This window comes from Papio anubis, chromosome 18 (assembly GCF_008728515.1).
Source record: "Papio anubis isolate 15944 chromosome 18, Panubis1.0, whole genome shotgun sequence".
In the NCBI taxonomy this organism is placed as follows: Eukaryota; Metazoa; Chordata; class Mammalia; order Primates; family Cercopithecidae; genus Papio; species Papio anubis.
In genome coordinates, this window is record NC_044993.1 from 32782533 (window position 1) to 32803116 (window position 20584).

The 20584-nt window shown below is 49.0% G+C and overlaps 1 protein-coding gene and 1 long non-coding RNA gene across 25 annotated transcripts in view; one reads left to right on the plus strand and one right to left on the minus strand.

The window, feature by feature from the left end:
- The window catches only part of LOC101001074 (protein NLRC5), a 79484-nt gene extending 62180 nt beyond the window's left edge, over window positions 1-17304 (minus strand). For 20 of the 24 annotated variants that reach the window (XR_004179770.1, XR_004179769.1, XR_004179772.1 and 17 more), the window contains exon 1: window positions 17200-17304. The gene's annotated coding sequence lies outside the window, so the exon portion shown is untranslated. Of the gene's footprint in view, window positions 1-1770; window positions 2008-16942; window positions 17114-17199 lie in introns of those variants that run through there. The other 4 variants (XM_031658212.1, XM_031658209.1, XM_031658210.1 and 1 more) reach the window with 4 other exon arrangements.
- Window positions 17305-17332: 28 nt separating this feature from the next.
- Window positions 17333-20584, plus strand: part of LOC103880468 — a 34167-nt gene continuing 30915 nt past the window's right edge. Inside the window, exon 1 of the long non-coding RNA XR_641505.4 lies at window positions 17333-17540. This is a non-coding gene — a long non-coding RNA (uncharacterized LOC103880468). The remainder of the gene's footprint in view (window positions 17541-20584) is intronic.

The following is a 20584-nucleotide window of genomic DNA, read 5'->3' on the forward strand; positions in this document are numbered from 1 at the left end:
TTGGTGTGGTCATGGCTCACTGCAGTCTCCACCTCCTGGGCTCATATGGTTCCCCCACCTCAGCTTCCTGAGTAGCTGGTATAAGTGCACACCACCACATCTAGCTAATTTTTTCGTGTTTTTTTGCAGAGACGGGGGTTCACCATGTTGCCCAAGCTAGACTTCAACTCCTGGGCTCAAACAATCTGCCCACGTTGGCCTCCCAAAGTGCTGGAATTACAGATATGAGCCACTGCACCTGGCCTAGAATGTTATACCGTATGCATGTGTTATCTAATCAAAATTAAGTTTTAAAAGTTGAATATATTTATTACTTCAGCTATACGAGTTGTCATTCATACCTCCCAAGTTCACTTTTTTATTTATTTCTTTCTTTTTTAAATATTAAGACAAGATCCCACTATGTTGCCCAAGCTAGTCTCAAACTCCTGCACTCAAGTGATCCTCCTGCCTTGGCCTTCCAAAGTACAGGCGTGAGCCCCTGTGCCTGACCCCAAGTTCATATTGATTTGATTTGAGGTAGCCATCAAAGAATGAGAAAGACACGCTCAGCCATTGTGCTTCAATTGATTTATCCATGCATAGCTAGTAGTTTTTATATTGTATATTAATTATGAGGTTCACGATATTCAAATGCATAAAGTTTTTTACTGTTCTATAGAAAACAAGAAAGAGGAGCTGCTGCAAACAGAACAGAGGAAATAAAACCCGACAAACTTTCAAGTTCTCACATTTGCATTTTGGCACCAGGACCCCTGGTTTCAGTTCAAAGTGTTACCTCTAAGAATCCCCAGTGCACCCCTGAGGCAGACTAATCAAATGGGCCACTGAGAGAAAGGTGGGGGGAAAATGGCCAGGGTTACACAGTCAGTAAAGGGAATTCAGACACGTGGAGTCGCAGTCCTGGGATCATGCCATCCCAGTCCAGAGAAAGGGAAAAGGGCTGGGGTGCACCTGGAAGCTTTATGGGGGCTCTGAGTCTGAGGAGCTGCGAAGGGAGTTTGCCCCATCCTGGTTTCAGTGTCCCAGCAGACGCCTCCCTCCCACTGCCTTCACTGCTGTGCTCTTTGGGAATCCTTCCTGCTATCCTGAAAATGCTACTGACACAGAGTTTAGAGGAGGGAGTGAAGAGATCAAACGCTGTTCTCTCCCTGCAGCCCCCAGGCCTTTGCCTTGGCTGTTCCCTTTGCTCAGAAAGCTGTCCCATCTCTAGTCCACACTCATACACACATGCACGTGCACACACATACATGTACCCACATGTGCACATGCACGCATGCCTCTGGCTGGAGTTATCTTTAAAACTCAGCTCTGGTCTGGCCTCATGCCTGTCTGAACCTGCTATCAGCTTCCCACTGCCTCCAGGATAAAGTCACACCATGGTGCTGTGACCACCACAAAGCAGCTACCTATCAGGAGTCCAGGGAAGGCTCAGGATGAATAAACATTGGCTCACGCCTGTAATCCCAACACTTTTGGAGGCAGAGGCAGGAGGATCGTTTGAGGCCAGGAGTAAGCAGACATCAGTTGCCAATGTTAGCCTGGGCAACATTGTGAGAGTCGGTCTCAATTTAAACAACAAAAAACAAAAACAAAGGATAAATAAACAAATGCCCCTTCACCATTCAGTCCCTGGCCCTCCTGGGCCTCTCGTGCACCTGCTGAGCTACCCATGAGATGCTGATCACCACCCGCCGGCATTCTCTTTCACAACTCCCTGCCTTGCACATCCTGCTTCCCTACCTCACGTCCACTTCCTCTTTTTCCCACCTTGCAGACTTCTCCTTCCAGACCAGACTTCAGCATGAGGCTCCGTTCCTTACCCTGTCTCCTTCCTCTGCTATCTCAAGTCTTGCCGTTCTCTAGGCCCGTCAGCTTCTCTCAGGGCCTGAATCTTGGTGAGGGCAAATGCCTCTGTACCAGGGCCCTGGATTTGAGTCCCTACTCCACACCAAAGCTGTGTGACGCTGGTAGGTTATGCAGCCTCTTCGTACCTCAGTGTCCTCATCTGTAAAATGAGGATCTTCTAGGTCAGGTCCCTAGAAGCAGAGCCCAAGGGGATTCCTGTGGAGGTTGTTTATTGAGGGGGTGGTGGAAGAAAGATAGCGTAGCAGAGGCATCTAAGCAAAGATATGGTTTCAGAAGTCTCGCTTCAGCCTGCCACATGGGAGAACTGGAGCGTGATGATAGAAGAGGTCCATCCTGCACAGGTGCAAGAGGTCTGGGTGGCCACACCTCATGTCACTGCAGGCCCAGTGGGCAGGGGAGGGAGGCATGACTGCCTAGGCACCTCTGAGCAAGGCAATGCCCACCAGGCAAAGGCCACCCCGGGAGAAGGATGCAGGTGTCACCCACAGTGAATGGGGAGCATCCGGGCAGAGATGGGGTTGGGGGAGCTCTGACAGTGTCTGCTATGGGGGGTCATCATAATGCCCACCTGGCAAGGTGGTTGTGGGATGGGGCATGTGGAATCCCTGACATGGAACCTGGCACATGATACAAACTCAATCCAGGCTGGGCACAGTGGCTCATGCCTGTAATCCCAGCACTTTGGAAGGCTGAGGCGGGCAGATCACCTGAGGTCAGGAGTTTGAGACTAGCCTGGCCAACATGACGAAACCCCGTCTCTACTAAAAATAAAAAAAAATTAGCCAGGCATGGTGGCAGGCACCTGTAATCCCAGGTGGGGTGGGAGAATAGCTTGAACCCGAGAGACGGAGGCAGCAGTGAGCCGAGATCACACCATTGCACTCCAGTCCAGGCAACAGAGCGAGACTTCATCTCCAAACAGACAAACAAACAACAACAACAAAACCTCAATCTATGTGGAGAAAAGGGAGCCCACACACACTGGTGGGAATGTAAATTAGTACAGCCACTGCGGGACAGTTCGGAGGTTTCTCAGAAAACTAAAAATAGGACCGGGTACGGTGGCTCACGCCTGTAATCCTAGCACTCTGGGAGGCCGAGGCGGGTGGATCACGAGGTCAAGAGATTGAGACCATCCTGGCCAACATGGTGAAACCCCATCTCTACAAAAAATACAAAAATTAGCCAGGTGTGGTGGGCACCTGTAGTCCCAGCTACTCGGGAGGCTGAGGCAGGAGAATCGCTTGAACCCGGGAGGCAGTGAACCCGGGAGTTGCAGTGAACTGAGATCATGCCACTGCACTCCAGCCTGGGCAACAGAGCGAGACTCTGTCTCAAAAAAAAAAAAAAAAAAAAAAAACCTAAACTAAAAATAGAGTTGCCATATGATCCAGCAGTCCCAGTGCTAGGTGTATACCCAAAAGAAAGGAATCAGTATCTCAAAGAGATATCTGCACTCCTATGCTTATGACAGCACTGTTTACAATAGGCAAGATTTGGAATTAACCTAAGTGTCTATCAACAGATGAATGAACAAAGAAAATGTGGCAGCTGGGCGCAGCAGCTCACACCTGTAATTCCAGCACTGTGGGAGGCCGAGGCAGGTGGATCACCTGAGGTCAGGCATTGGAGACCAGCCTGGCTAACATGGCAAAACCCCTCCCTTACTAAAAGTACAAAAATTAACAGGGCATGGTGGGGCATGCCTGTAATCCCAGCTACTCGGGAGGCTGAGGCAGGAGAATTGCTTGAACCCGGGAGGCGGAAGTTGCAGTGAGCCAAGATCGTGCCACTGCACTCCAGCCTGGGTGACAGAGCAAGAGTCCATCTCAAAAAAAAAAAAAAAAAAAAAAGAATGAAAGAAAATGTGGCACACATACAAAATGGAGTACTATTCAGCCATCAAAAAGAATGAGATCCCATCATTTGCAAGGACATGGATGGTACTGGAGGTCATTATGTTAAGTGAAATAAGCCAGGTACAGAAAGACACACGTCACTTGTTCTCACTTATTTGTGGTATCTAAAAATCAAAACAATTTAAGTCATGGTGGTAGAGAGTAGAAGGACGGTTACCAGAGGATGGGAAGTGTAGCAGGAGGCTGGGGTGGGGGAAGTGGGGATAGTTAGTGGGTACAAAAAATAGTTAGAATGAATAAAACCTAGTATTTGATAGCACAAGAAGGTAACTATAGTCAGTAATAATTTAACTGTACGTTTAAAAATAACAAAAAGTATAATGGAATTGTTTGCAACACAAGGGATAAATGCTCAAGGTGATGGAAACCTCATTTACCCTGATGTGATTACACATTGCACGCCTGTATCAAAATATCTCAGGTAACCCATAAACATATACACCTACTATGTACCCACAAAAATTAAAAATGAAAAATTTAAAAAAAAGCTTCAATCCACCCAAGCTCTGATTACCACTAGTGTGGCTGTCATTGCTGTCGCTTCTTCGGTCTCTCCAGCCCCTGGCTCCTGGTGTGAGTAAAGAAGTGAGGGATGCAGAGAGGACAGGAGTGGAGCCACAGACTTCTGGCTGCGGTTCCTTTGCTTTCCATCCTGTTCCTGCCTCTCGAAGAGTAGATTAAGGAGGAGGCCCCATTAGGCCTTGGGGTGGAGGAGAAACAGGACCTCAGTTTTCTCATCTGTGCAGATCAGAAAGCATGCAGTTTGTGGGGTAATAGCCAGGCACCCCAGTCATGTCTACAGACATTTGGACAGAAATACCTTAAAGAAACAGAAAGTGCTGCTGTTGTTGGTTCTTTAGGTCCAGGTGGACAGATCAGGGCCTGGGGACCCTGGGGAGGACCTGAGGCCACAGAGGCCCTCCAATCCTCCCTGAATCCTACACCAAGCCCTACCAGGGGAACAGAGAGAACGTAGCGCCTCTGCCTTCCCCCTGGGGAATGGCTGAGGATGTCAGGGCTTCAGAGAACACCTGAGCCTGGACGCACAGGGTGACAGAGCAGAAAGAGCTCTGGAGATGGGGTCTATGCTGGGCCCATTGTAAAGATGGGGAAACTGAGGCCCTGGGAGGGAAAGGCCTTGCTGGCATTTAAAGCAGAGGAAACAAAACTAAGAGCAGGGCTGGGCTGGGCCACTGGTCTCTTTCTGGGAGGCGTCACCCTCCTTTCAGGGGTCCCTTGGGAAGTGCCTTCAGGAAGGGTTAGAGGCCATTTCCTCCCCCGCCCACAAATGCCGGCAGGGCAGGCCAGAGATGTCCTTATAGGGCATATCCATTTCTGTGAGTCAGCGACGACGCAGGGGTGACTGTTGCCTTTGAAAACAATCATCTTGGCCAGGCCCGGTGGCTCACGCCTGTAATCCCAGCACTTTGGGAGGCCCAGGTGGGCGCATCACAAGGTCAGGAGATCGAGACCATCCTGGCTAACACAGTGAAACCCCGTCTGTACTAAAAGTACAAAAAATTAGCCGGGCGTGGTGGCGGGAGCCTGTAGTCCCAGCTACTTAGTGAGGCTGAGGCAGGAGAATGGCGTGAACCTGGGAGGCGGAACTTGCAGTGAGCAGAGATCACGCCACTGCACTACAGCCTGGGCGACACAGCAGGACTCTGTCTCCAAAAAAAAAAAAAAAAAAAAAAAACCATCGTCTCTGTTGTCCGTCACAAAGATAGGGCCCTAAAAGGCTTAAAATGCACAATCACAAGGATAGGGCCTGAAAGGACTTAAAAAGCACAGTCACAATCCTTTACACGTGAGGAAATTGAGGCTCAGAGAGGGGAAGGGACCCGCCTAGGTCACCAGCTGGAGTCGAAGAGACAGGAGTTGAAGAAGCGTCTCCCTGCCTGGCAGCCCTGGAGGTGTTCCTGAGCCTGTGCTCAAATTCATGCTTGCACTCCCTGCCTCAGGTCTGAGCCTGGGTGGTCCCTGTCCCCAGTCCAACAAGGCCATCTTCTTCTGGTCACTGGAAACCCAGAAATCTGGGTCCTAGCCCACATCACTAGTCTTTAAACTGCCTCCTTCACCCCAGTCACCTTCCTATGTTAAAGGCTTGAACTTTCCTCCAAGGAGCCCCCAAGATTTCCAGATGCACCCTCCTCCAGGACTGGGGTGCCCTATTGCCAGCCCGAGCCTGGCTGGGACATCAGGTGGCCAGCTGGTGGCCTTGCTTCTCCCACTCAGCCCTGGCAGTTTGGGTCTAGCACCCACAGAAAAGGGGTTGGTGGCTGGCAAGGCTGCTAGGAGAAGGCTTCCGCCTGCATGTCCGGGGCCCCAGAGGCCTCTCCCTGGGGCTTCCAGGTCAGTGGTTCCCATGCTTGTCTGCACATCGGTATCACCTGGGAGGAGGGCCTTTTAAAAATCCCAATGGGCCACACTCCAGACCCATCACAGCACCATCCCAGGTGGTAGAACGCAGGCACTGGCACTTTGGGAAGCTCCTGGGGGGTTTTCCCATGTGCCAACGTCTGGCAACGACTGTTCGAGGCTGTGACACCCAGCTCTCCACTCCCAGCGGGGAGAGACAGGCTCCTCGCTACCTCCACCTGGCGCCCTGCTTCTCCAGCAAACCAGAGCTGAGTGATTCTTGTCCTCTGAGAGCCCCAAAAGCACTGGGGACAGGAAGGCCACCAAGTTGACCATATTTAGATGGAGACCTTGAGGATGTCTCCCCATAACCAAAACTCAGCTCTATCCCCTTCCTGGAGCAGAGCACCTGCCTCAGATTCAGAGCTATTTCTTGGTACCTCGTGCCCCAACTCTGTGGCTCTGCCAGGGCTTGGCACGGCCAAAGTGAAAATAAAACCGAGGTTTAGAAATCCCCTTCTCAGCTCCAACCTTGCCATGGGGCCTGGCAGGAATGTCCCAGAGGAATCTTGCTTTGGTTTGGTAACTAAGGCAGGGGACAAAGTAAGCTCGAGACATAAAGGAGAGAAGGCCTGGATCCAGGGTTCAGAGCTGCAGCCCGGGAAGTGGTTTGCCCATCTTGCAGGGCAAATCAGCAATGACTTCTAAATCTTACCGCGCTTCCACCCTTTGACCTTACCACTAAACTTCTCAGCAAAAAGCAAAGTGGACAGCCATGAGGCCCAGAATACACAATGTGATGGACTGAATATCTGTGCTCCCCCGAAATTCACACGTTGAAATTCTAACCCCTAATATGAGGGTATTAGGAGCTGGGGTCTTGGGGAGGTAATTAGGTCATGAGGGTGGAGCCATAGTGAATGGGTTTGATGTCCTTATAAGAGTCCCCAGAGAGGCCGGGCGCGGTGGCTCAAGCCTGTAATCCCAGCACTTTGGGAGGCCGAGGCGGGTGGATCACGAGGTCAGGAGATCGAGACCATCCTGGCTAACATGGTGAAACCCCGTCTCTACTAAAAATACAAAAAACTAGCCGGGCGAGGTGGCGGGCGCCTGTAGTCCCAGCTACTCGGAGGCTGAGGCGGGAGAATGGCGTGAACCCGGGAGGCGGAGCTTGCAGTGAGCCGAGATCGCGCCACCGCACTCCAGCCTGGGCGACACAGCCAGACTCCGTCTCAAAAAAAAAAAAAAAGAGTCCCCAGAGAATGCTCCAGCCCCCTTTGCAGCATGTGAGTATACAAAGAAAAGTCCGCCATCCGCAACCCGAAAGAGGGCTCTCGCCAGAACCCGACCATTCTGGCACCCAGATCTTGGACTTTAGTCTCCAGAACTTTGAGAAATACATTTCTATTGTTTAGAAACCAGCCAGTCTCTGGCGCTTTGTTACAGTAGCCCCAATGGGCTAAGACACGGAGTCTTGGATAAAGAAATTCCAGCAGCGGTCTTTAAACACCCTAGACAGCCACAATAAAGTTTAGTGTAACCACGCTGTGGGATTACGTGCATGAAAGGGACTCATTTTTTTGTTGACACGGCTGTATCCTCAAGATGTATCATGGAATAAACAAGACACATTGTATAATGATATGCACAAAATGATATCACTTGTCCCAAAATACACATCAACAAACAGCAATACCGTTTCTTCCCACAGGTGGATAATAGCATGTTTTATAACTTAGAGGATAAGAGCATGAATTTCGGAGCAAGACTGCCTAGATTTGGTACTGACCTTTCCACCAATTGCAGGCTGGGTGACACCAGGCAAGTTACGTAGCCTCTCTGGGCCTCAGTGTTCTCATCTGTAAAATGGGGATAAGAGCAGCACCTACCTCACAGAGTTCCTGTGGGGTTTAACTATGTAAAGTCCTAAAATCAGTGCTTGGAAGTTAGTAAGCCCTATATAAGAATTATTTTTATTATGTGAAGGTTTAGATAAAGTTCTGGAAACATGTCAAATAGGGGTTACTGCAGGAGAGGGGACAGGCTTGGAAGCAGTGAGTAAAATAGATTTCGCCTTATGTATAAAAAGCTTAACTTTCTGCAAGGAAGACTGAGTCATGTCTTACTTGTGTGGTTTAAAATGAATACATTTTTTAAAAGTTAAAAAGAAAAAGACATCAGTGACCCTAGGCTGGGCCCTTTGAATTTAGAAGAATTTTGCCTCCAGACTGGATCATCTGAACTGCTCCCTCCCATCCTGGCAGACATTGCCAAACCCAGAAAACAGGGGCAGAAGAAAGATTGGCGGGGCTGGAGGGCTGGAGCCTTGGTTTTGGGTCTCACCGCCCCAACTGACTTAGAGGGTGATATCCAGACAAATCCCTGCTCACTTCGGGCCATGGTTTGTGTGTATGTCAAGCAGGAGTAATGCTTTCTACGCAGCCCATCTCACAGGGAATTGTGGAACTGTTAAAAGAGCCTCTAATGCTGGGCATAGTGGCTCACGCCTGTGATCCCAGCAGTTTGGGAGGCTGAGGCAGGAGGATCACTTGAGCCCAGGAGTTTGAGACCAGCCTGGGCAACATGGCGAAACCCCATCTCTACAAAAAGTACAAAAATTAGCCGGGCATGGTGTTGTGTGCCTGTGCCCCCAAGCAACTGTGGGTTGGGGGACAGAGGTAGGAGGATCACTTGAGCCTGGGAGGTTGAGGCTGTAGTAAGCCATGATCATGCGACTGCACTCCAGCCTGGGTGACTGAGAAAGACCCCCATCTCGAAATAAAATCAAATCAAATAATTTTTGGAAAAAAAAAAAAGCTTCTGGGGTCAGGAGGGCTGGGTTTAAATCTTTATTTCAACATTTGAGAGCTGTGCAACCTTGGACAGTTTTCTTAACCTCTCTGTGCCACTGTTTTCCTCATCTGGGTGATGATTTTACATTTACTTCACAGGATCACTATGAGGGTTGCAGACATTAATACTACAGCACAAGGAGGGGACATGTCCAGTCCGCAGCCAATGCTCATTGGCTCTTACGTACTGAGTTCCCGGCATAGGCTGGGCATCAGGCTGCAGTATTCCACCTGCACCTCCTCATTAGAATCTCAAGCAATATTTCCAGGCACATTTCCTGAATTTCATAGATGAAGAAACAGGCTCCAAGAAGTCAAGCAACAAAATGTGGATTTAAAATCTATGCTGGCCGGGCGCAGTGGCTCACACCTGTAATTCCAACACTTTGGGAGGCCAAGGCAGGCAGATCATTTGAACCTGGGTGTTCGAGACCAGCCAGGACAACATGGTGAAAACCTGTCTTTACAAAAAATACAAAAAAATTAGCCTGGCGTAGTGGTGTGCACCTGTAGTCCCAACTACTTGAGAGGTTGAGGCAGAAGGATCACCTGAGCCCAGCAAGTTGAGGTTGCAGTGAGCTGTGATCACACTACTGCACTCCAGTGTGGGCAATAGAGTGAGACACTGTCTCAAAAAATAAAAATAAAAATAAAACAATAAAATCTATGCTGATTCCAGAGGCCATTTCCTAACCGAAATATAATACTGCCTTCAACAAATGGTCATCTTTTAAAGCTAATTTATCATTTTAACATGTCTTTATTATTTTTCCTGTTTACAAACATAACCTGTACTCATTTGGAAAGTCCTAAACATTGTGGAAATATACATTATGAAATTTCCCCCACAATCTCACCCTCTAGGGATATGTGTATAATTTCCAAAACTCTTTTTTCATGTTTGAAGATATTTTTTTTTTTGCCTTATCTGAAAGCCAGAACACCATTTCCTTAAAGTTTTTCTAGAAACCATGTCACTTTTAACTTTATTTTTTGAAGTACCACTTGCCACGAACGGAAGGTAACATCGAAAAGAAACCCAAGGGTGGGGCATGGTGGCTCACACCTATAACCCCAGCACTTTGGGAGGCTAAGGCAGGAAAATTGCTTGAGCTCAGGATTTTGAGATCAGCCTGGGAAACATAAAGAGATCTCATCTCTATCAAAAATAAAAACCAAGGCCGGGCGCGGTGGCTCAAGCCTGTAATCCCAGCACTTTGGGAGGCCGAGACGGGCGGATCACGAGGTCAGGAGATCGAGACCATCCTGGCTAACATGGTGAAACCCCGTCTCTACTAAAAAAATACAAAAAACTAGCCGGGCGAGGTGGCGGGCGCCTGTGGTCCCAGCTACTCGGGAGGCTGAGGCAGGAGAATGGCGTAAACCGGGGGGGCGGAGCTTGCAGTGAGCTGAGATCTGGCCACTGCGCTCCAGCCTGAGTGACAGAGCGAGACTCCGTCTCAAAAAAAAATAAAAATAAAATAAAAATAAAAACCAAAAACAATTAGCCAGGTGTGGTGGTGCACACCTGTAGTCCCATCTACTTGGGAGGCTGAGGCAGGAGGATCGATTGAACCTGGGAAATAGAGGCTGCAGGAAACTGTGCATGGAGCTGTGCAATCAGTGCACCCCAGCCTAGGTGACAGAGTGAGACCTTGTCTAGAAAAAAGAAAGAAAGAAAGCCAAGGAAAACAAAAAATACCATGATGCTGTTGAACTGTAGCTGGGTATTGCTGCAGACCCGGGGCTCTGACCGGAGCCCTGGCCTCCCCTTGCTGAAAATATCAAGAATGTGAGAGGTTTACAGATGCGTTAGCACTTGACTGAGGCTTTCTCTTTGACTAGTCCGGAAGAATGAAAAAGAACTGAAAAGGGAACAACTTTGTCACTTTGTGATTCAATGGAATTGGACGCCCTTTCCATACACCTCCTAAAATCCTCTTGTGAACGCCTACTGGATAGGTCTTTCTCGGGAAAACACTGACCTGTACATTTTGATAAAAGGATTCTGCAGCCCAGAAACACACAGCACACCTTCAAGAACTCAGTGAATAAGACTATTGAGAGACACACAAAACAGCAAGCTATTTCTCTCTTCAAACATGATGCCATGGTAAGATCTGAATGCCTCAAAGCACCAGCTTCCCAAGGCGTTCATGCTGCGTCCATTTCACCAGGAGGGACAGAAGGGACCCGACAGGACACAGGGTTCTTGAGGGTTTGGCTATGGTACAGGATCCATCCCACCAACAGGGGATAGGTGCTAGGGGATTGGGAAGCTTCCAGGGGTCGGCAGCCTCTCTAGATTGGCACAATCTTTTAGGAGCTAAATTTGACAACACGGTTTCAAAGATTTTTAAAATAAAAGTTCATCTATCCCTTTAGGAGTACACTTTGAGGACTGAGCCTAAGGAAGCAATCCAGAATGTGAGTAAAGCTCTAGCTACGACGATGTTCACCAGGGCGTTGCTTACGCCTGGATGTCAGTGGAAGCGGCCCTCCCTTTCTTGAGACAGAAACAGCCAGCTGGGACACCAACCCACCTGCAATGCCACCACCTACAGGAGGCTATGGCCTCCCCTGGGAGCTCTGCGATTCCTGGGGGGGAGGTGGGTGGGTGCTCCTCTAGCTGAGGGCTCCTGCTCTAATTCAAGCCCCCCCCTTTTTTTTTGAGACCAAGTCTCCCTCTGTAACCCAGGCTGGAGAGCATGGCACGATCTCAACTCACCACAACCTTTACCTCTCGGGTTCAAGCGATTCTCCTGCCTCAGCCTCCAGAGTAGCTGAGATTACAGGCGTGTGCCACCACACCTGGCTATTTTTGTATTTTTAGTAGAGTCTGGGCTTCTCCATGTTGGCCAGGCTGGTCTCAAACTGCAGACCTCAAGTGATCTGCCCGTCTCAGCCTCCCAAAGTGCTGGAATTACAGGCGTGAGCCACTGCGCCCCGCCTAGCCCATTATTAAATTACAAAACAAAATTGCAAAAATTGCAAAAATGTCATTCACAGTGAGCATTTGGGAGCACAAAAGCAGACTTTAAACAGCATTGTCTCCTCCTCTCCCTCCTGTCCACCTCTTCTCTGCTTTCTTCTTCTCCCCACTTTTTTGTTTCTTGCCATCCCCTCTGACTGGTTCCCTCTTCCTCCAGACATCATGGCCCAGGGTTCCCTGCCACACTCCCTTCAAGTTCTCTCTCAAATGTCCCAACATCCCTATGAGAAGGCCACGTCTACCTCTCTCTCCAGCATGCTCCACCCTTGCCTGCCTTGCCTTCTTCACTGCAGTCACTTCCACCTGACCTCGTATGACACGCACATCTTTGTTTACTTGTTTGTCTGTTTCTACTGCCATATCAGCTCTATAAGGCAGGGACTTGGTTGTGTTCCCAGCTGTGGCCCAGTGCCTAGAGCAGGGCCTGGTATGGTGTGGAAGCTCAGCGGAGAAGCTGAATGCATTCATGACAGCAAGTGTGGAGCCAGAGCCGGTGTCTGTGGTGCTGGTATCCGACTCATACGGAGCAGAGGGCATTTCTGGACTCACCGAAAATGCCCTTTTGCCATCCTACCCCTAAGAAGTTTCTGGGAGTCATCTCCCTATGTGGCTAACCTCCCTCCACCTTCTCTCCTTCCTTTCTTCTCCCCTCCTTCCACCCCCTTTTCTTTCAGGAGCAAATACAGCACCTCCACCCCACACGCATACATCATGCAAAGCACTCTGTTCCCACCCAACATGTCCTGGTCCCTGTTGGCCATTTTGTACACAGGTTCCAGCCACCCCAAATCCTATCGAAGTATTTTCCCAAACATATTTCCTTTCCTTCACCATTATGGTGAGAGCTATTGGAAGAATTAAAATGTCATATTTTCCTTTTTTTTTTTTTTTTTTAACAGAAAACAGGGAAAACATCCCATGCATAATACAAGAAAATGAGACTGAATATAAATATCTAACAATGATGGATATGGTTCAGACATTCTATAAGCAACGATGCCACCATTTTAAATGACAGTATAACCATATTATAGACAAAGAGCAAATTCCCTCAACATGAAAAGTGCTTTTACAACTCAACAGGAAAAAGACCAAAAACCAATAAAAAGTGGGCAAAGGATATGAACTGACAGTTTATGGAAAAGGAGTTATAGGTGACTCTAAAATTTTTGAAAAGATGTTCAAACTCATTCATAATAAGAGGCACAGAAAACACACCATTTTTCATCTCCCAGATTTGCAAATATGGATATTTGGCCCCTCCCCACTCCGGCTGGTGGGAGCAAAAATTAGTACAACATTTAAGGGGGGATAATTTGCCACATTTATCCAAGTTCAAACTGCATATTCCCCTTGACTTTGCAAATCCACTCCTGGCTTTCTTAAAGATTCACTCCCACATATGAAAAATGATGCTTGACCAAGGATATTCATTACAGCACTGCTGAAACAGCAAAAGACAGGAAATAACCCAAGTGTTCTACAACTGTTAGATCAACTACAGAGCAGTCATACAGTGAAATACTATGCAGCCGTTAAAAAGAAAGAGGGAAAAGGCAGATTTTAAAATTTTGATGTGGAAAGATTTCCAAATAGCACTAAGTTAAAAAAAAAAAAAAAAAGAACCCAAGTTAGAGAACACTACATATAGTATACTGCCATTTGTGAGAAGGGAAAAGTACACGTGTGTGTGTGTCTATGTATGTGTATATGTATGTATATATGTATGTATCCATGTTTGTAAAAACCCACTTAGACTATCCTTGGAAGGAGACACAAGAACCTGATAACATTGATTGACTTTGGGGAGTGCAGTTGGGTGGCTGGGAGACAGGAGATGGAAGGAGACTTATTTTTCATTATATATTTTTCCAAACGTTTTACATTTTTAGAAACTATATAAATGTATTAGCTATGAAAAATTTAAAAAATTAAAAAATGATATTGTAAGATTTAATTTTCCTTTAACACATAATACCATATCATTTATTTTTAAAAGTGAGATACTATTTTCATGTATAAGTCCATTAAAATATGAATATACAGGCTGGGCGTGGTGGCTCATGCCCATAATCCTAGCATTTTGGGAGGCCAAGGCAGGTGGATCACCTGAGGTCAGGAATTTAAGACCAGTCTGGCCAACATGGTGAAACCCCGTCTCTACTAAAAATACAAAAATTAGCTGGGCATGGTGGCACATGCATGTAATCCCAGATACTCAGGAGGCTGAGGCAGGAGAATCTCTTGAACCTGGGAGGTGGAGGTTGCAGTGAGCCGAGATCATACCACTGCACTCCAGCCTGGGCAACAGAGTGAGACTCCCTCTCACTAAAAAAAAAAATTAATAATAATAAATAAATAAAATTTAAAAAGATCTGGCAAACAAATCTCGCTCACATCCTTAGATTGCCTCCAAAGTTTTTACAGTGTTTGGACTTGCATTAGCTTGCCTGATCCTTAGTCCAATTCTGTATGGAAAACAGAGCAGAGATGCTGAGATGGTGTCTTCATTTCCTAGTATTGTCACAGTACTGCTGTATCTGCTGTCACAAAGTGCCACAAGGCTGTGTACATTAAAACAACCGAGATTTCTTCTCTCGCACTTCTGGAGGTCAGGGTCTGAGATCAAGGTGTGGTCAGGGCCAGGCTCCCTCTGAAGGCTAGAGGAGAGGATCCTTCTTTGCCTCTCCTGGCTCCCGCTGACTGCTGGCAATTCTAGGTGTCCTTTGGCTCCTAGATGCATCACTGCACTCTTCCTCCACCGTCCATGACTATCTGATCCCCGTATATCTCTGTCTTCATGTGTCCATCTCCTGTCTTATAAGGACACCGGTCCTATTGGATTCAAGGCCCATCCTACTCCAGTATGACCTCATCTTCACCAGTTATATCTGCAACAGCCCTATTTCCAAATAAGGTCACGTTAGGAGGCACTGGGGCTTAGGTCTTCAACATATCTTTTGTGGGGAGGCACAGTTGAACTCATAACAAATGAGAAAAGTCATGCTAAGAAGTTATGCCTGGGTGTGGTGGCTCACGCCCATAATCTCAACACTTTGGGAGGCCGAGGCAGGCTGATCACTTGAGGCCAGGAGTTCGAGACCTCATTTCTATTTAAAAAAAAAAAAAAAAAAAAAAAAAAAAAAAGCGGCCAGGCGAGGTGGTTCACGCCTATAATCCCACAGGAGGCCAAGGTGGATGGATCATCTGAGGTTGAAAGTTCGACACCAGCCTGGCCAACATAGTGAAACCCCATCTCTACTAAAAATACAAAAATTAGCTGGGTGTAGTAGTGGGCGCCTGTAATCCCAGCTACTCCGGAGGCTGAGGCAGGAGAATCGCTTGAACCCGGGAGGTGGAGGTTGCAGTGAGCCGAGGTTGCGCCACTGCACTCCAGCTTGAGCAACAGAGTGAGACTTCGTCTCAAAAAACAAACAAAAACGGAATAAAGAACAACAACAACAAGCAAAAGAAGTTTTGCTGAACTTTCCTCAGAGGGGAAGAGGGTATGTGTGTTGGGGTCTGTGGAGGCTGACCCGGCCCTGTGGACACCGGGACAGCTCAGTATCTGATCCAGGAATAAAGCTCAGCATATTGTGAAACTCTTCCAAGAACTTTCCCCTCTGCTTATCTGTCTTCTTCAAGGATCCATCTCCTCTCACACTTGCGCAGCACTTTAAGGTTGATCAAGGCACTGGGTGTGTGTGCGTCATCTCATTCAATCCACAAAACACACATTGTAGGATAGATCTGCATATGCTCATTTTACAGATGAGAAACCAAAGTTTTGAGAAAGGGAATGGTTAGTTCATGGTCATCCATCAAATACCAGGTGTTGAGAGCCCCAGTCTGTCTACCGTCCACACCAGCTGCAGGTCCACCTGGCACTGTGCTTCTGGAGACAAGGGGGATGGGCATCATGGATGGCCATTCTGGGCTATGGTCAGTAAGGTTTGCAGAAAGCACGCTGGATGGGAGTCTAGATACATCTGAAAAGCATCAGATACATCTAGATACATCTGAAAAGCCCATGGCTTGTCAAGGTTTATTTCTCCCTTAGAGAAACGGAAAGTGATTTGAAGGGACTATGAGGCTCCAGGATCTGGCCCTGGGTCCTCTCTGCCTCCTGCTACCCCCAAGTTTTAGAGGCTAGGAACTGCCAGTTTTCAAACTGCTTTTTAGGTCTGCAGAAACTTCAACCTTTTAAAAAAGGAAAACGTAAGAACCCCAACTTATAAAATGGACGCAAACGGCACTGAAGGTAGGAGCCTCTTCCGACCTCCCCGAATGATCACCCCAGCCAATTCCAGGTCCTGGCTTTCTGGGTGAGAATAGTGACCAAAAACCACATGGGAATGCAGAAAGCAAGTAACAAAACAACACCCACGTATTCACCTATTACTTGTGAGGTTAAATGTTCCTTAGAAATAATCTGGAGATTTGACATTAAGGAATAACTATTAAAATGTTTGTAGTATGCTGGTGGTACTTTGGTTTTGTTTTTAAAAGATGTCTTATCCTTTAGTTCATTCTGAAATACCTCAGTTGAGATGCTATGCTGTCTGCCATTTGTTTCAAAATAACCAGCGGTGGAGATTGGGCCACCTAGGTGGCCTTAGGGTCGTGACTCTCCAAGCTGAGTGTGGATACGTGGTGCTTCACTGTATGAAAACCCGCAGGTGCACAAGGCTCAACTTAATTCTATTCCTTCTACTCTTGTATATGTTTGGAATTTTCCATAATAAAAAGTTGTTTAGGCTAAAAAGTCTAAATTGCGTATAATGAACAGTGTAACTTCCTTCCTTAATCGTTTTAAAATCAATGAAAAGTTGCAAAGAAAAAGACAGAGAGAGTGGGTGGCTCCGGTAAGTGACAGGGACTGAGCAGGGAGGGAAGCACAGCCGCTTACCATGTCCCCCCACCCAGGTGACCCTCATCTGCAAGCCGCTTACCATGTCCCCCAACCCAGGTGACCCTCATCTGCAATCCTCTGCGGGCCGGCAATTCTTCCTCCAAACTCCCGGGGCCGCAGGCTGCGCGCGCTGCCCGGCTACAGGCGCCCTGTCCACCACCCGGCGACCGGCACCCCCCGCTCCAGGGCCTCTGACATCCTCTCCACCCTTCTCCGTGCAGAATTCGAACCCCGAACCTCCCCCTTCCGCTCGCCCCAGCCCGGGTCCCGCAGCCCCGCGGCACGCCCGGCACTCACCCTCAGAGCTCCCGGCACTCACTCTCTGCGCTCCCGGCTCCGCGCTCTGCGCGAAACTGAAAGTAGAAGCCGCCTAGAGCTGCCCGGCCAGTGCTTGGAACCGGCGGCTGCTGCCGAGAAATCACGTGGATTCGAGGTGCCAGCCCCAGCCAGATGGGGTTCGGGCGCGGGACGGGCGGGGGCCTAACACACCCTCTCCTCGCTGCGCGCACACCCGGGCACCTCCCTGAAGCCCCGCATCGCACGCAAGGACAGTCCCAGGAGACGTGGGGGCGCTCGCCCCTTTCGTGGACGGGAAACTGAGGCAGGCGGGTGAAGGTCGGCTCACATGCGGAGCGCAGGTAGGTGGGAACTCCGCCCTGAGACCCTGTCTCAGTGCCTCAGTGGAGACTGGGTTGGATGGGAGGGGGTATGCAGTGCAGGAGGAGGGAACTTAGAGAGTGTAGAGCCTCCAGGACGAACTAGGGAAGAAGGGAATGGCAGCAGCGTTCGTTCCTATTCACTGAGCCCCTGGCTGGCTGACCTGGGAAAAACAGTCTACCAATTTATCTCATTAAGTAACCCTAAAATACTCCTGCAGGCATCACCCTATTTTCCAGGTGAGCCATTGAGGCTCAGGGAGGACAGAGGTGAAGGATCTTGCCCCAGTCACACGAGGAATCACAGGCAGAAAGGGGGAGATGGAAAGAGGGAGGAGGGAGAGCAGGGAAGGAGAGGAAGGGCTGGAGGGGGCAGAAGGAAGGGGAGGTGGCTCTCCCAGGATGGGGTCAGGGGCCGTCCTCAAAGTCCAGCTTCAGCTCCTCCAGGTTTCTGCCCACATCCTGGGACAGGGGGCTCCTCTCCCCCTGGACATATTCATCCTGTGGGCAGCTGTGCCTGCTAGGAAGGCCTTCCACCCACCTCCCAGACATCCCACAGGGAAGCAACTTTCACTCCCGGACCGATGATGCTCCCCTGCCTCCCAGGCCAGGACGGGGTGTGGGTGTGAGGATGCTGCAAGGTAGTGGTCAGGACACAAGCATCAGCATCGGACATCCCGGGTTCAAGTCTTACTCTCCACCTTACTGTGTTAGATAGGCCCAATGTCTTGACTCCTCTGTTCATACTGGAGTGCACCTCCAGGCCAGGAGTCGGGGACCCCCCGAGGTTCTTTTGTTGTTGTTGAGACTGAGTTTCGCTCTTTTCCCCAGGCTGGAGTGCAGTGGTGCGATCTCAGCTCACTGCAACCTCCATGTCCCAGGTTCAAGCAATTCTCCTGCCTCAGTCTCCAGAGTAGCTGGGATTACAGGCATGCGCCACCACGCCCGGCTAATTTTTGTATTTTTAGTAGAGACGGAGTTTCACCATGTTGGCCAGGCTGATCTTGAACTCCTGACCTGTGATCTGCCTGCCTCGGCTTCCCAAAGTGCTGGGATTACAGGCGTGAGCCACCGTGCCCAACCCCGGAACCCCCGGGTTCTAAGTCCCCTCCTGCACAGCATTCCCCCTTCCCTCCAACCTAGTCTTCACCCTGGGCGGAGGAGCGGGGGACTCAGCCTGGAGTCCCCGCCCATCCGTGCTCTGCAGGTGAGCCAACCTTCACCTGCCTACCTCAATGTCCTGTCCACAAAAGGGGCAAGAGCCCCCGAGACTCCTGAGATTGCCCCTGGGTGTGGTGTGCAGGGGCTCAGGGAGGTGCCAGGATGCAGGCTCTACAGGAAGTGGGTGTGCCAGGCCCCCACTCATCCTGCACCTGCATTCCCATCTGGGTCCAGGCTGGCACATCAGTTTTGCCGTCTGTAAGATAGGGATGATGTTAATACAAACTCCACATAGAGTGGTTGTGATCATTTGATGACTTAAAGTTGAGACTGATGCAATCTGTACCTGAAGCCCATAAACTGCCCTTATATTTTTGTCCCCTTTTGCAGGCCTCAAATCCCCATGAGATTTGAACTGCCTTCCTCCTAGGACCAACTCAGATATCTGCAAATTGCATGACAGCTCAGAGTGGGAAGGGCACAGACTTTGCAGTGATTGCTTGTGTGTAACTCCCAGCTTCACCACTCCCAGTTGTATAACCTCAGACAAATGCCTTGACCTCCCCTGGACTCAGCTTCCTTATCTGTCAAGTGGGGTATTTCTAGCCTCCCCAGGCCACTGAGGGGCATGGTGGGAATGGATGAGAATGTGGGTGTGAACTGTATGCATGGGAGGGATTGATTATGTTTCAGTATGTGTCTGCTAGGAAGGCCTTCCACCCACCTCCCAGACATCCTACAGGGAAGCAGCAGGTTCACTGAGCACCGACTGGATGATTGGTCCTACACGAAGTCCCAAGAAAGACACTGACCTGCTCCCTGTGCAGGCAGGATTGACAGACACATGAACAAATAACCACAGTTCGAGACACACATGCAGGTCATTTTCAGATGCATTTAATTCTGAACAGCCCCTTGAGGAGGGCAGGACAAAGATTATTATCCCATTAGGCAGATGAAGAGGCTGAGGTCCAGATAGATGAAATGAGTTGCTGAAGGTCACACAGCAATCAGGGGCAGAGCTGGGTCTTGAACCTGGAGCCCTTTTCACTCTGGGGGTACCAGGCCTGCCAGAAACGTTATCACCAAAGGGTTCTGGAAGGGCAATCTTCTCAAACTTCCCCTGTCCTCAGACTGGCTTGCGGCCTGAGATTCCACATCACACCTTTGGCTAAAAATGTGCCAGCCCCTCCAGTGTCAATCAAATGGCCATCAGTCATTTACACTTGAGTGTGAAGAAGCCAATCAGATTTTATGGGTTGGAGATGAGAAGGAATCTTGAGTGTTTGGACTTTTGGGTGGGAAACTGGAGATGTGAGAGGAAAGTCTGACAGCAGAAGAACTCAGCAAGTGGGTGGGGAGGGAGTCGGGGTTAACTGGAGAATGGAGTGAGTCCGCATGACCTGACACCTCTGTGTACCTCACCTCCATGAAGTATAACCAATATCTGGCACTCATGGAGCACTTAGGATGTACCAGACACTGTGCTCTCTCTCTCTCTTTTTTTTTTTTTTTGAGAAAGAGAGTCTCGCTCTGTCACCCACGCTGTAGTGTATTGGCACGATCTCGGCTCACTGCAACCTCCACCTCTCAGGTTCAAACAATTCTCCTGCCTCAGCCTCCTGAGTACCTGGGACTACAGGTGCATGCCACCATGCCCAGCTAATTTTTTAAAAACGTATTTAAGTAGAGACTGGGTTTCACTGTGTTGCCCAGGCTGGTCTTGAACTCCTGGGCTCAGGCAATCAGCCCACCTTGGCCTCCCAAAGTGCAGCCGCTCTCTCCTTTAATCTTTTTCTTTGTTTGTTTGTTTGTTTTTGAGACAAAGTCTCACTCTGTCGCCCAGGCTGGAGTGCAGTGGCGCA